The sequence below is a fragment of the Varroa jacobsoni genome, unplaced genomic scaffold, assembly GCF_002532875.2.
Source record: "Varroa jacobsoni isolate VJ856 unplaced genomic scaffold, vjacob_1.0 scaffold_40, whole genome shotgun sequence".
In the NCBI taxonomy this organism is placed as follows: Eukaryota; Metazoa; Arthropoda; class Arachnida; order Mesostigmata; family Varroidae; genus Varroa; species Varroa jacobsoni.
This window is the reverse complement of record NW_019212942.1, coordinates 146,347-160,799: the sequence shown is the minus strand read 5'-3', so window position 1 is coordinate 160,799 and position 14,453 is coordinate 146,347. Positions and strand designations below refer to the sequence as shown.

Genomic DNA, 14,453 nt, shown 5'->3' with positions numbered 1-14,453 from the left:
ATAATTGAAAGCAGTTTGTCCGTTAGTTTCCTTAGAAAACATAAGTTATCCCTTTAGTTGATTACGTATCTGTTCTCTGGACAGTTTCAGCCGCAGCTGAAGCGATTTCGACGTATCTGGGAAATAATTTTTCAAAAAATTTAATTATATCAGCATAGTCCGGTGATATATCCTAATATATAGGTATAACTATACTAGGGTAATTTAATTGTTGTTGTTGTTGACTAACTAAGTTGCGGCTCTGCGTTATATATGTGCGTTTCGGAGAATCAACACCATTTTCGTACTGGCAGCAAATAGACGCTCACTTGTCGTAAGTAAATTAGCTCATGCCACGCAAATGCTAGTACGGACGCTAGACTAACACACGAAACGTTCGCCATACTGGAAAGAAAATTTTTATTTTAATGACTTGAGAAACCACGTGTGGGGATAAAAAGTGGCTTGATTACATTCTATATAACTGAGCTATCCAGGAGAGACCAGTGTGGCCATAAATAGTGCACAAACCGACGCCCTGTTTCATATTTAGAAAATCCATAGAGACATGCGCATTAATAATCGCTGTTAGTTCCGTTATTTTCGACCACTGTTGAACCCGCATAATACGCAGACACTCTGATGAACTAGCGCGTTTTTGATGATATGAATATAGAAGGCCTTCTATTAATCCAAACCTTCTCAACTACGTCACGGCACTACCCGTAGATTATCGGTCCAATATTCAACATTTTTTCTAAGGAACTTGCTTGTGTGTTGAGCGAAGTGTTGTTCACAGCTTACTTTAGGTTCACCGAAAATGTGTACATATCAAGCCAACTAATTATCCGAAGGCAAAAAAAAAGACAGAGTTTTCTAGGAGTTGTGCCAAAGAAGCTTAGTAAATAAGGATACCATTTGCAAAGATGGTCTTGGTATTCCTCCAACGGATGAACTTTTATGAAGTTTCATATGCTAGCACTTTTCGAAGTCCCCATTAGGGCACTGAATGTGTGTGGGGGGCGCGCAGGTCTTCCTATTAATAAAGTTACACAACTATTGATAATTCAAGTTCTTTCTTTTCACACTACTAGCTTGTACTATTCTTTCGAACATTTGGTACAATTACCTGTAGGTATTTCTATTAATACCACATGCTACAAGGCATTTACAGTATGCGGTACGTTTGGCGGCTAAACGTCGTAATTTCTATGGTAGAGCAGAGCTGAAATCCAACTCAGAGGATTCATAAGCATATGTTCCGTACAAACTGTCAGATACCAGACCTACATTCATTTCACTAGCAGTTCGAGGTACTCCAAATTAGGGTTTATTTCAGTATGTATACTGGAAGGATACCGGAAAATGTCGTCGTCAAGTTATAATTGATCGTACCACATAAAAGCACGATATTTTATTATTGTCGAGCACAATCCTCGCGCCCATGGCCTGCAGCACGAAATGAAATACGAAATAAATAAGTTAGCTTCTGCTCGAGCATCATCCAGTTCGTTCTGGGTCGCGTGGAAGTTGATTTGAAATATGTTAGTCATACAAATTAAGGTAAGATCGAATGATCTTCACATCAGCAGACATTGAACTCAAGTTTCCTTAACGTAAAAATAAAACAACTGCAGGAATAAGGGCCTATAATGGCAACCTATTGGGTCTTATATAGAACAAAAAAAATCAATTTTGTCTCCTTAGCCAACAATTTTTATGTCACAGTAAAATCTCTAAATGTAGTGACAGTACCGAGAAGACATCAATGTTTATTAATTTTAAACTATTCATACTGTTAACAAAGCGCTCATGTACCTACAGTTGATATTACGTATTTTATACATTTTTGCCTGCAATATCACTGTTGCAGGGTCTCTGACACGTACGCTCCTGCTTTTAGATATGGTTCCAGTGTAACAAAGCTGAGACAGCAGCCTGTCGTCGTCACAACAAGCTGAAAATCCTTTATATCTCTTCCGATTCATGTATCTATCTATTTTTTCTCTCTTTTAACCTCTAACGGAAGGGACGACGACCGACGGAAAAGCAAGCGAGAACAGTTGGTACCTTTAGCAATTTCGTTACAGCCGAGACCGTCAGAGGACCATTGGAGTAGACGAAAAGCGCCAACACTGTCAAGCAGCGTCAGCTGGGAGCTGCATATTTTGTATATGCGACTTCGGCGTCGCGCTTCTCTTCATCTTGGTTCCTGCTTCAACCGTTGCCCATAGCCTGTGGGGTGCCGAGCCGGACCTGGGGTGTTGACTTCGTGCACGCATCTACTATGGCCCTCGAGCTAGCAGCAGCCGCAATAGTGATGGTAATGATCGAGTGGTAGATGACGGAGCCGTTATCGCGGCCGCTGGTGCTGCTCTAGCAGTGACACACGGCATTTTGCGTGCCGCTGTTGAATGGCATCGCCACAAAAGCAAGCAGAAGTAGCAGTGGCCAAAGTAGGTATCTGCTGATGTAGGCACTAGCCGCGGTTGAGCCAGCAGCCGCAACGGCTCTGGCAGTGGCTGGATTTAGGTGCGCTCTGCGCTCTAGTGTAGGCGAAGGACACATTTTCGACGTTTTCCGGGACGATGCGGACGACATCGTTGGCTGTATGAAACAGACGGAGACAACGAGATCTCGATGCGACCATCGCCCTCGCTGGGACTACGACCGTTGTTCTCGGTTCTATTGATGTTCCTCGAGCATTTGAAATGATGCGCTTCTGCTGTCGTAAATAGGTGGGAAATGATGAGAATCAAACTAAAAATATGCGTCCTATCGTTCAAGGATCGAAAATTTCTTGCTTTTGCTGTCGTTGGAGGGGTAATACTTTGTAACAAAAAGTTCTCGCTCCTGTTCTAAGATACTGATGGAAAGTATAATTTAAGTACATCCTGTTATCTTGCAGCTGCAAAAGCCGGGGGTTTTTGCTTCTCTTTTTTATTTTGTATTTCATTCTATTTCGACTTCAGGCATTTAAGATTTACTGTCAAATCTTGTCCTGCAATATATTTGTGGACTTTCTAAAGCCATTTAGAATAGAGATTAGCCTTTCCCTGTACCTTAACGGCTTTTAAGCGGGGTGAAGCATGAAAACGCATCCGTTACAAAGCCAGGATCTAAAAAAAAAAGCCATGAAGGCTCTAAAACCTTCATGAATAGGATTGATAAAATATTACACTGATTTAAACAAAGTTTGGAGGAATTAGACTAAAATAACGTTAGAAATACGCTACCAAAGAACTAAACAGTAGCTTTCTCTTGAAGAAATCGATATTTTTCGACTGGGGTGGCCTACTTCTTTTTCAGTTAAGGAAAGATCTGGAAATTGACAGCGGCATAATTAGAAATATGCCTGAGGTCGAAGGGTGAATAATGATCACCTCCTCCATCATTATTCCTTTTCCTAGATAAATGTAGATTTAGAAGAACGGATGCTCTGCTACAATCAATTTATCGGGGCGCACATAGCAAAAGGTAGGGCTGTCTATGTGTTTTTATTAGGTCGTTCGAAACGTGACATACTGACTTTGTCATTTGGATGATAAGGCCTATCCGTTGTTGCAAAAGTCTGAGCTACAGGAGCCTCGAATGGCAATTTCGACATCATGTTTAGATTTGGATAATTTTTCTACTATAAAGTTCTCGAGATTTCGAAAGAATAGTAATCTATGAAAGCAATATTAGGCTAGTACGGTAAATGACAGAGTACCTTCAACTGTACCTCTTACACTTATATCACCGTGGTTCTTGCAGTGTGACATCAAGCGTTCTTCTGTTCACTGACCTAGAATACACGGAGTTTTTGATTGTCTCCTTCAATTGTTGATAGTAACATTTCAGCGGTAATCGATACACAAAAAAAACACACAAAGCCCTAATGAATAACATCTGTATTTGACATCACTAAGCAGAGACGCCAAATTATCACGCTGGTACAGTTACATAAATCTATTGATTGTTATGCCAGTCTACGATTAAGAATCGATCTGTTCGTCACAATTCAGTGCACGAATCAATTATTTTGGTGTGACGTAAAAATAAAAATAAGAAAGCATGTATCTGATCCTCGCACTATTTTCTTAACCTAATATGATCGAGGTAAATACCTATGCCGCTTTTACATACTTATAAATGCCAACATTCAACATGTCATTTTCAAGCTAGAAATTTTATTCCCGGAATTTTTTAAATCGTCTGCTTCGTTTTCACTGAACATGCAGTGGTTTATATGGCGAGCTATCTCTGTTGCCGTAGGCTGAATATGAAAACTCATATCCACTAGATTTTTCGATTTCTTCATAGCCCAATGTAGCTCGCTTTCTAAAAGCGCGAATGAAATGAACGGTTTCGGAGTATCAAGGGATACAAATGCGTCTCGAATACAAGAGACAGGTATCGCAAATTACTGCAGCGTGAGATAAATGTTTTATATTAAACATTATATCTTTTATTTAACACAGTTCAGCACGTAGCCGTCATGTACATTTTGTTCCGGCTTAGCCGTTACGCTACGAGCGCTATCAATGCAATAATCGCAGCCCATCTCCCTTTTAAAGTAAAAGGGCATCGGCTGATATTTTTCCCAAAAGTGCTTGCTAATTCGTAGCTACATTAAGGGAACCTCTCAAGGTTATTAGCCGTCTTCCCTGATACCTTCAGAAGACAGAATCAGAGGGTCAGTTTGTAAGAATGTTCCACTTAAGGGGGCACATTACCAACGTCTAAAGCTGTCGTTTCCAGGAAGCCGTTTGTATATAGTATCTAATCTGTTAGCTTTTCGATTAACGAACCTTGCCGGACCACATGATTCAATTTGGCAGTACATTTTGATGTAGTATTTTTTTAAGATCGTGCTGAAGATTAAATCATTGTTTGGCTTAGGATCGCTTTTTACTTCAACTTAAATTTGTAATGTTCAATAGTTTTTTGCTTGCCCTGTTCTGTTTTCGGTGGCCTGTTTCTCTGAGAATTTCTAACATCTTTACAGCTAGCGATGATCTTACATTCATACAAACCTGACGGATACCCATTTACTCTCAAATAACAAAATGCATTTTATTACTACTATGTATAAAGATAACTACCATATACGATTGACTAAAAACAATGTATGTTTGTATCAAACGAAGAAAAAACGAAAAAATAATGCAGAAATGTGTCTATTTTCGAGCTGAAACAAAACATTAACCGTCGCGCGTCCATCCCTTTGTCAGGTCATCACAGAAGTTCGTTTTTTTCGGGGAGGGGGTGGAGAGGGGGGAATCACGCGTTTCCCCTGCGGGAGCAAGATTATTACTTATTCCTTGTTTTGATTTAAATGAAAATATTCTATTTTATTTGCACTTTTTTTAGACCAGGTAAACCGTTACTCTACTGCGCGTTTTCGCCAATTGTTTGTTAGCTTCTGGTTAGTTGGTCCGTCCGTTATAAGTTATGCAGGTTATAACTTAAATTAGACGTTTAATCTTCCTCAGCTATGAATTTCGCGTCAACGGCTAAAATCCTACTAACATTCGCTTGCCTGAGATCTATAAAATTATGTCGAATAGAATATTGTCAGGTAACAACAATTGCGTACCTATAGTTAGCAGTCACGACTTCGACTAAAGCATAAACGACGAAAAGTAAAATAATACAGGATACAGTCCTTAAAAGACCTGGAACGGTTATATCTGTACGATTGGGTAGTTGCGTCCTTTTTGTTGATCACGGATCATTGAATCACTGATATAGGCTTACTGGCATTAAACGAGTGCGTCGTCTCGAGATAAAGCTGATGAGCATTTAGCAAACGATAGATATCCTTCTGCGCTAACGATAAAACCTCAAACATGGCGAGATTTTTTACAAATATTCTAACGACCGAAGCTTCGTTCGAGCGTGATCTTGTCACTAAATAGGTGTCAATTGGAAAAGTTTTTCTAGTATTCGGATTTTATGTGATTTTTCCTAAATTATGTATCTCATTGGTTTTCTAACAAGCTATCCTTAAAGACACTAGCTCTCTTACATGATGTAAATGAGCTATTTTAAGCTAAAAAACATTATCGAAGGGCTATTGTATATAAAATAAAATACTCACTATAAAGATGAACATCATGTTTACATTATTGTTGCTAAATATAATAACAAATTTGTATAGCATTTTGATATAACTAATTCTAAAGTTGCGAGTTTAGCTTAGAATGTATCTGACATTATTACAGTTAGATCAGTACAAAAACACATTAATTTAATTTAGTTTTTTTAGATTTAGTCTACGTCCTCGCAATAATTATATGTGTATTCTCTTGCTTTATCTATATCATTTATCTGTAGGCTCAGATCGAATTAGGGGTACATGCATCAAAATGGTCACCTTTACTTTTAACGTCACAAACTCGAAGCTCACAAACCCGTGATTTTCGGTGTTCATATATTGCATTCAGAAACTTCAACCAGCGGCTTCCTGTTTGAGTCGGAGACTCAGCGGTTCGAAGCACTTCCGACAATAATACCTTCCTTTATGAAATCAGTTCCAATTGGAAAACGTATATAATCAGAATCAATAGAACGCAATAATTGCTCTGACCTAGGCCCTCTGATTTTGGTTTTAATTATTGTTAAGTAAATCATTTTAATAGGCGATCAATTTGATTTTTGGGGGGCGACCCCCGTAGATATTCTAACCTGAAATATGGTGCCGAAATAGCTAACAAAATAGACGGTGGATATCGACTGGGACTACATAATTTAGCTATCCATTTCATTTCAATATATGCAACATCCTAGAAAGCTCCTTACGAAATTATACGTAATTAAGTACTCGATATAAGATGGTTCATACATTTGGCCAGTCAGCCTTCTTTCAAAATGATCAGGATACACCTATCGACAATAACTTCGGATAAGACTACTACCGACAAGGACCAACCATAAAACTACGCAAATGTACTGGAACAAATACAACGGTCATATCTATCGCTCCGATAGAGTTCTCTTGATCTCCGACTTACGTTTTTTTAATCAGAAACACCTTGCCTATAATCTGCCTAGTCTAAAATAGTGTTAATTTATGATTTTCCAGAAGTGAGCTAAGCTTGTTGTTAACTCTATGGTTTTTCGTTGGCGAGTTAAGGAACTACTTGAGATTCAGGACTCCCTTCTTATCTATAGAAGCATTATCTATGTCCTTCATATCCTTTATATACTATATGTCTACTATAGCGAGATGCTCCGAAGAAGCCGTTGTTCCTTGACAAAGCCCGTCGATGATCAGCGTCAAGCATCTTAACCGAGCGCACATGGCGTCGCCTCCCCTGAACCAGAATCGGTAAACAGTGAACAGAAATGAGCTAGTAATAATCAGCTTGTCACGCAGTTCCTTTATGTGATCTTTGTTGCGCTTCGCTCTACCGATCGAGTCGTTCGCATTAAATCATCCAGTAAAGCCGAAGAAGCAAACAGCATCGGTGCTGCTAGGCTACTCAACGCTAAGCCGTTACCTGCACTATCGCTTGTTGCATGGTTAGAGAAAAATGAGTAGGGAGAAAGGCAGAAAACAAAAAATATTTTTGCAAAATATTGTCAAGCTCCCTAAGACGAGAAAATGAGAGGCAGCATATCAGATGCATGTTTCGAGTGACTACTGCTTACCATTCTACAAGATAGCGAGCCGAAACTGAGGTCGAGGTGATACGACCCAGCCAAATATAATCTATCTGGACATGCGCATATAGATGAGTTGACATTTGTCGACCGATCCAACGGTCGAACTAAACAGCTTGTATGTGTCTAAATGTTTCTCAGAAGGTCCCAAAGCTGCCAGGAGCAGCTTGTTGATGAAGGGATGATCTTGTTTGGACTTCGTGCGTCCCCTGACTCTTCGCTGCGTCTCACCCCCCTTTCCCTTCTTGGCTTCTGTCTTGTCGTCGACCACGTCGAACTTGTCGAAAGCCGTCTAGCCGTACGCTACAACCGTCGCCAAAGTGGCTGAACAGCGACTTCAACGAAGCACGCTGACCGGACATTCTGGGTGTTGTGCGCCTCTTCTAATCTAAAGAAACACGGCATGGCGCCACGGAAAAAGAAGCAGAGAAACGAGGAGCGAACAAAGGAAAAGACGAACAATATTGAAGATTTATTGAATCATAGCTGTCATCTATATCGATAACGCTGTAGCAAGAAAAAGCATAAGTACTGTCATCTCGTCTGTAGATACTACTATTTTTAAAGCAGAACCAACAGACACAACTCTGCTAATTTTCTAATTTCTGCGCCCAAAATAAAATCCTCAGGTAGAGTGACACGTTAATAAATTGTTCAGACTTTAAAAATCGGCACTACTTTATGTCCGAAGGCCAAACAACTTATGCTGTAGTTTATGCGCTAGATTATCCGGATGCTTGCTTGTAGAGCTAATCACAAGGGTTCATTTTCGCAGCCAGGACAGTACCCGCGCCATTATTTGACTTTTGCTAAAACCAGAGCCGCCGATCGACTGTTTCGCAGAAAGCTCGAGACCAAAGAGAAGTCCGAGCCAGATCGGCACCCAGAGGTCATTAGCTTGTTTCCTATTTATTATAACCATTTTCAACAAAAAGTGACCATTATACTGTTGCTATGCTGATACCATGGAGTTAACTGTGTACTGACGAGTGAGATAAACATACACTGTACCAAATCGAATAAAGCTCAGAACTGGATACGTAGACGACATGTAGCACAGTTGAGAACGGTCACTCAAGCACAATTGTTAAGTAGAGATGATACGCAAGTCAATTTAGTGAAATTAGATATATCATATAGATATATATGAATATTATATTGTTATATATAGATAGATAAAGATGTGGTATATTTTATATATATATATGTCAAACGCTATAGATGTAGAGCACACTGGAGTGTGCACTGGAATCCAGATTTTTACGAGTTCCTTGTCGAGTACCTGTCGAGAAATCAGATCGGTACGAACAGCAATTTGGGATCGGATAAATAAAACTTGGGAGAGTGTTGGGATGAATTTAAATATGTGCGCTTATACGAGTTTATACGCTGCCAGAAACTGTCATTTTCGATGGCTCATCAAGAGACAATTTTTTTAAGACATTAACTATATTTGCTACAGAGGGCTGTTAAAATCTAAAATTCTAGTCGGCTAGAACCTATACATTGTAGGAATTGAGAAGAAGGATGTGTTTTACATGACATTTAGCCGTTTTTACATAGAATTATTAAAATATTTCTTCGGTAAGCGGCACTATACATTTAATACATGAGACAGAGTTTTTTTTTTTGGCAAAAACTGTGTAACATAAGCTTTTTGCAACCAAGGCCTGTTGGGTCTCATTTTAAAGCTATTCAGTCTTTCTTGTTTATTTGGCAATATAAGATCTTCCGCCATTCGGCGACTCCTTCATTTAGTTATTTGATATGAATTTTATCAGTTCTCTGGCTGCCCGATAAGCATTTATGTTCAATTGAGCTTTGTTTCGAACTTATTATTTACTGCTAATAGCAGAAGAGACACTAGCATTTACCAAATTCTAGATTGGAGTATACCAACATTTGAAACATGAAAATTATGCCAACAAGCAACGTAAAGTTAAAAAGCGATTCAAATTATGCGCACTTGCAACTCGGTTAAGTTAGAATTAACGGGTCGAATATAATTGGCCGTAAAGGCCGTAGAAATTCGAATGCGTAACTGACGGCGTAACGGCGTTTATCTAGTACAAATATGAAGCAGAGACGTGGCTATAAAAAAGAAAAAAAAACAAACAAAAAATAATACACCGAAAAAATAAAGTGTATTGCTTACTAAGCATATTCATACACAATGATCGAACACTAGATTATGCTTTATTCAGCGTTCTGAGACAGAGTTAACACGATCGTTCTGCATTAGTTACTACTCTATTTTATTTACGAGAGAAAGCCGTTACTACAGACAGAGACATATATCATCACATGCAACACACAAAATAGATAACACAGCAGATGCAGTTCTATTGCAGGTACGGTCGCTAGGCGGACAAGGTAAAGGCATCTATGTGGCGTATGAAAAAAGGCCACACCCGAACTACGTTTTTCATTGTCTGTTCCTTTATAGTATCCTATACATTTCGATGGGTTGTATTAATGCGTAATAAGCGCTAATATCCAGTCTTTGTATCAGCGTAATGATTAGGCTATTCAAATCTGTCAAGCGTAAAGGTTTGTTGCTAACGGGTAAGTAACTTGCCAACTTGTTATTAGCTCCGTATGGTAACTTCAACACAATATGTCGCGAGCAGAGCGCAATGTCTAACAGACTTGCACGATGATTTCTTGAACCTACCATAACCAACGGAAACATTGTAGCGATATTATATGTAAACAATAGAAACTTTAGTCAATTAACAGATAACTTCACGTGTTCGAAAGGCTGCGACCTTACGACCTACAAGCTTTCCTCTCTCAATGGCAACTTTTCTCCCCCCTTCGTGTATGTGAAAGGCTGAGCGTGCAAAACCTCATACACAGAAGAATGTACAGCGATGTGCCGGCGTATAAAAGCTAGCGTATCAAAACAACGGCTTGTTAATGTCTCATATTTACACGAGACACATTTTCAGGATAGCACGCCCTGGCCACCAGGCAGTTTTCTCTGATTTTGGGCTGCTATCAGATTTCTGAGCGTTTGCTTATCCATTCTCGCCTAACCACACTTGATTACCATTATCCGCTAAAAGTCTGTCCTGATCAAGGCCGAGGATTTGTCGCGCTTGTCCGCTGCAATGCGCTGCGAAGGGACCAGCGACTAAATTTCTCTCACGAACTTCGAATGAACTTGCCTTCAGCGCTGCCAAGGCAAACATTCATTCCCCGTTCGAACGTGGCGTGTTCTCGCCTGACTGTTGCACCTCACGCTCTGGTTTCTGCCGCCATTAACAGGATAATGCGCTTTGATTATCGCTATGAGCAGGCCACGCTGGAGGGCCTACCACAGAGAAAAAACCGCCACTTTTGGCCAATGGCACTTCTCCTTTTGCGTCTTGTGTTCGTGTCTCCTTAACTCAGACTACGCTACACTGCCAATTTTTATTTGATACCCATCTCGCTTGTCTACGGAATTGATAGATGCTCTTGTCAATGCTTTTTCGTGAACTTGCTTCCCTGAAGGCAGTTCAAAAAAATAGATACGTACATGTCTCGTTGTCAGCATCGACAACAACAACAGCACAACGATGACTGCAATAGTAGCAGCTAATGGTGCAGTAGAGCATGCCGTTAAAGTTCTTTCTGTCAAATCATTGAACATTATCAAGCTCTTCAGCTCTGCTATAATATAATAGAAGACACCCTAGTTGACAGCGTCGTCTTCGTCGTCATTTAATTAGTGATGCAGCATGCTGACTACACTAATCTGGAGTCGATGGCCTTGCTGGACATCGGCGTTTTCATTTTTCCATCTTCTTGGTAGAATTGCGCCTTTGAAAAAGCGCGTACATTAATCTCCCCAGTTAATTTTTTTCCCACTCGATTTGGGTTCATTTTCATCCTGCACGGTCCAGGGAGCTATTGGCGTGCAGCTCGTGTAGGATAATGCAATGTACTGCTGGCACGAAATTGTATACAGGAAAAACAACTTTCCAATATACATCCGCATCGATTTGTTGATGTCCACCGCAGTGTTTGGTGCATAGAGAAAGCAAAACTGAATTAAAAGGCAGCGTACGTTCATTGGTTAGGATAAAAATAGTGAACATAAAAAAAATTATGCTAATACTGTCATTGTTCGATAGTCACACTTGTGAGCCCTAATCCGACGTAACTTTCATTATTGTTATTATTATTATTATGTGTTTGCTTTACGTGACGCCATTCAAAAGAATTTGTAGCTGTTATTTTTATCTTATTGTTTTGTTATTTTAATTGCAGTTGTTGTTGTCGTCGGCCTTTCTCCGTTTGGCATCTCGCAACGGCACACGACAGGCGGACGCACGGCACGTTCTATGACGATGTCAAATGGCCTGATGATTCCCCTCTTTACGTCGCTCTGTGAACGCTCGGCCCAAGATAAAAAAGTGACGAGCATATGATAACAGTGCCGTTTGGGCATTGTTTTTCGTTTATCGCTCCCATACGATAACCCATACGCAACCCATATCACAACCCATACGAGCTAACTATTTACAGAGTGCTAGCTATTGCATACGATTATTACTGATGCCAATAAGGGGCTGCATTTAGAAGTTGGCTGGACTTGATCGGCACTTCGCAGCGGGTACGTTTAACCTCATCAATACGACATGTTTGTGTCCAGCTTGATCTGCACATTTCTTAAAAAAAATCGCGGCGATGTCTCATGTATTTCGTGTGTATTTTCGTTAGTATTGCGTTGTATCTACGGATATTGGTGTTACCGCTAAGGAGTGCGACGCTGTTCATGTTAGCAAAGCTAGTATTCGTTTGTTTGACAAAACGACTGCAAAAAATGTTCTTGCTGTTTCCCTCAATGTTGGGATTTGTGCATAGGAATACTAGTCTAACGAGTCACCCTTGTCCGCGTCCCTATCATTAACGTGATTATTAAATGCGGGTTACCTAACACAATGACGCCTTGGTCAGCCATTAGATTTAATGATCTTGCGATTTCAACTGTGACGAAGCCTATAGTTGTGGTTGTAGCGTGCGGTTTACGTGATAAGTTATGTGGGTCAAATTTATTTAGTGTTTATATCTCTATGCACTTGATTCTCTTGCATCGCATTAGCTGAGACTAGAGAAATAATAAGTAGGAGAGAAGGTATGATATGCTTATACCAGTCATACTTTGCGGTAGAAATCATAAAAAATACTCGAGACAGTTTGTTCCCGCGGTGGCAAAACAAACAAAGAGAAGTTCATCTCATGTATACTTCTATGTATGTCAGCTTCTATGTAAACTATTTTGACCTACTAACGGCTGTTAATTTTCATTTGGTAAGTAAACTAGCATAGTACAGTTGGGTATTTTTTTACACTATTGATACCTCTATATTTGGAGGCTGAAAGATAAATTAAGCTCGAGATATCTACATCGAAGGTAACTACAGGTTCACTTTGACGTATACAGGATAATATTTGTTAAAATATTACAGATGAAACAATGGCTGCATCGATTTCGAGCCATCTCCACCCAACCGTGACTACATACAGAACAATTCCTAGGTTGATATTCGTGTGATTATTTGTTCCCAAGCGTAATTGTCGAGTACGTCTGGTTTAGGCTTAACTTAAGGGAAGAAACGAGTTGGTTCTGATGGAGAGTAAGTATCCCATTGAAATGTGTGTACTTCCGACCTTTTTCCAAATAGTTTTTTTCATATTTTGGAAAATCTATTAAAATTACAGGTTCCGTATCGCAACTTTACTGCTTAGAGATACGCTGCGATATTAGTATTCATAGAACAAGCCTTCGTCGTCTCACATGGTGCTTTTCCTACACGAAATCGTCATTGCGACTTTCGCAATTAAAAAAAGGATTTTATTTTTGAATTTTGCTCTAGGTTTGCATACCCAGACACTAAGTTCCGACCATCAAGTTCCTTCATAATTCATTGCTTGGTCATCGCTGGCCAACCAACAAACGCCAATATTAACTAGACAAAGGAAAGTTCTATTGATAAGTGATAACCTAAGTCGTGTCACCTTTACAGTAGCTATTTGGTATCTATAGAAATCCGTGATCAGTAACGTCAAAATTTATTGCTTATCTAAAGAGCAATTGTCTCGCTTGTTCTAATACTAGACTGGCTCCTTCGCTTCGAACTTTTTCAGTGGCTACTTTTCGGTATGGCGCTGGCCTCAAAGCTAGATGTAGATGCACTTTTCTTCTCCATATACGGGGGTGTTTCGACGAGAACGACGCGTTCAGCACAGACGGACATTGCCAGTAGCCACCCGTTTCTTCTGCCTTTAACTCTCAAATCACGTGCAGTACAAACAGAGCGCCACAAATAAAAAGTTTGTTTGTGGGAATTCTCGTCGCCCAGTCCCATCTCGCAGCCGCAGAGGCACACCCAGAAAGGCACTGTGTCCAGAAAGCAATGTGGGTTTCGCCTTTTACAACAACCTTACGCTGGCCGTTCCCTTTTATGAACAACCATCGTTTATCACTAACGTTTATTGTTGGCGCAACTTTTTTCCTTCACCGCCTGTCCAGCGGGGATATTGCACAATGCCGCTGTACCCTGGAAGCGTTCGTATTAATTTACACGAGATTACCTGTTCCTTGGGTCAGAATATCGTGGCCTCCCTGTAATGTAATGTTCTTTTAACAATCATGTCCAACTTTCATTAAAAAACCTTCACAAAAGAAATAGTATGAAGTTCATTATAATTAAGTAGCGCAGTACATCTGATGGTATTGAGGATTCCCTAGAGGAATGGAGACGGATCGTTTAAATTAGTAAAGCAAACTCCAATGCGCCTTTTGGCGCTGTATATATATATATATATATATT

General features: G+C 39.9%; 1 long non-coding RNA gene across 1 annotated transcript; it reads left to right on the top strand.

The window, feature by feature from the left end:
- Nucleotides 1-11,898: 11,898 nt before the first annotated feature.
- On the top strand, nucleotides 11,899-14,328 carry LOC111260214 (uncharacterized). The gene is made up of 3 exons (XR_002680185.2): nucleotides 11,899-12,232; nucleotides 13,089-13,256; nucleotides 13,768-14,328. It is a non-coding gene; the product is annotated as an uncharacterized LOC111260214 (long non-coding RNA).
- Nucleotides 14,329-14,453: the final 125 nt, after the last annotated feature.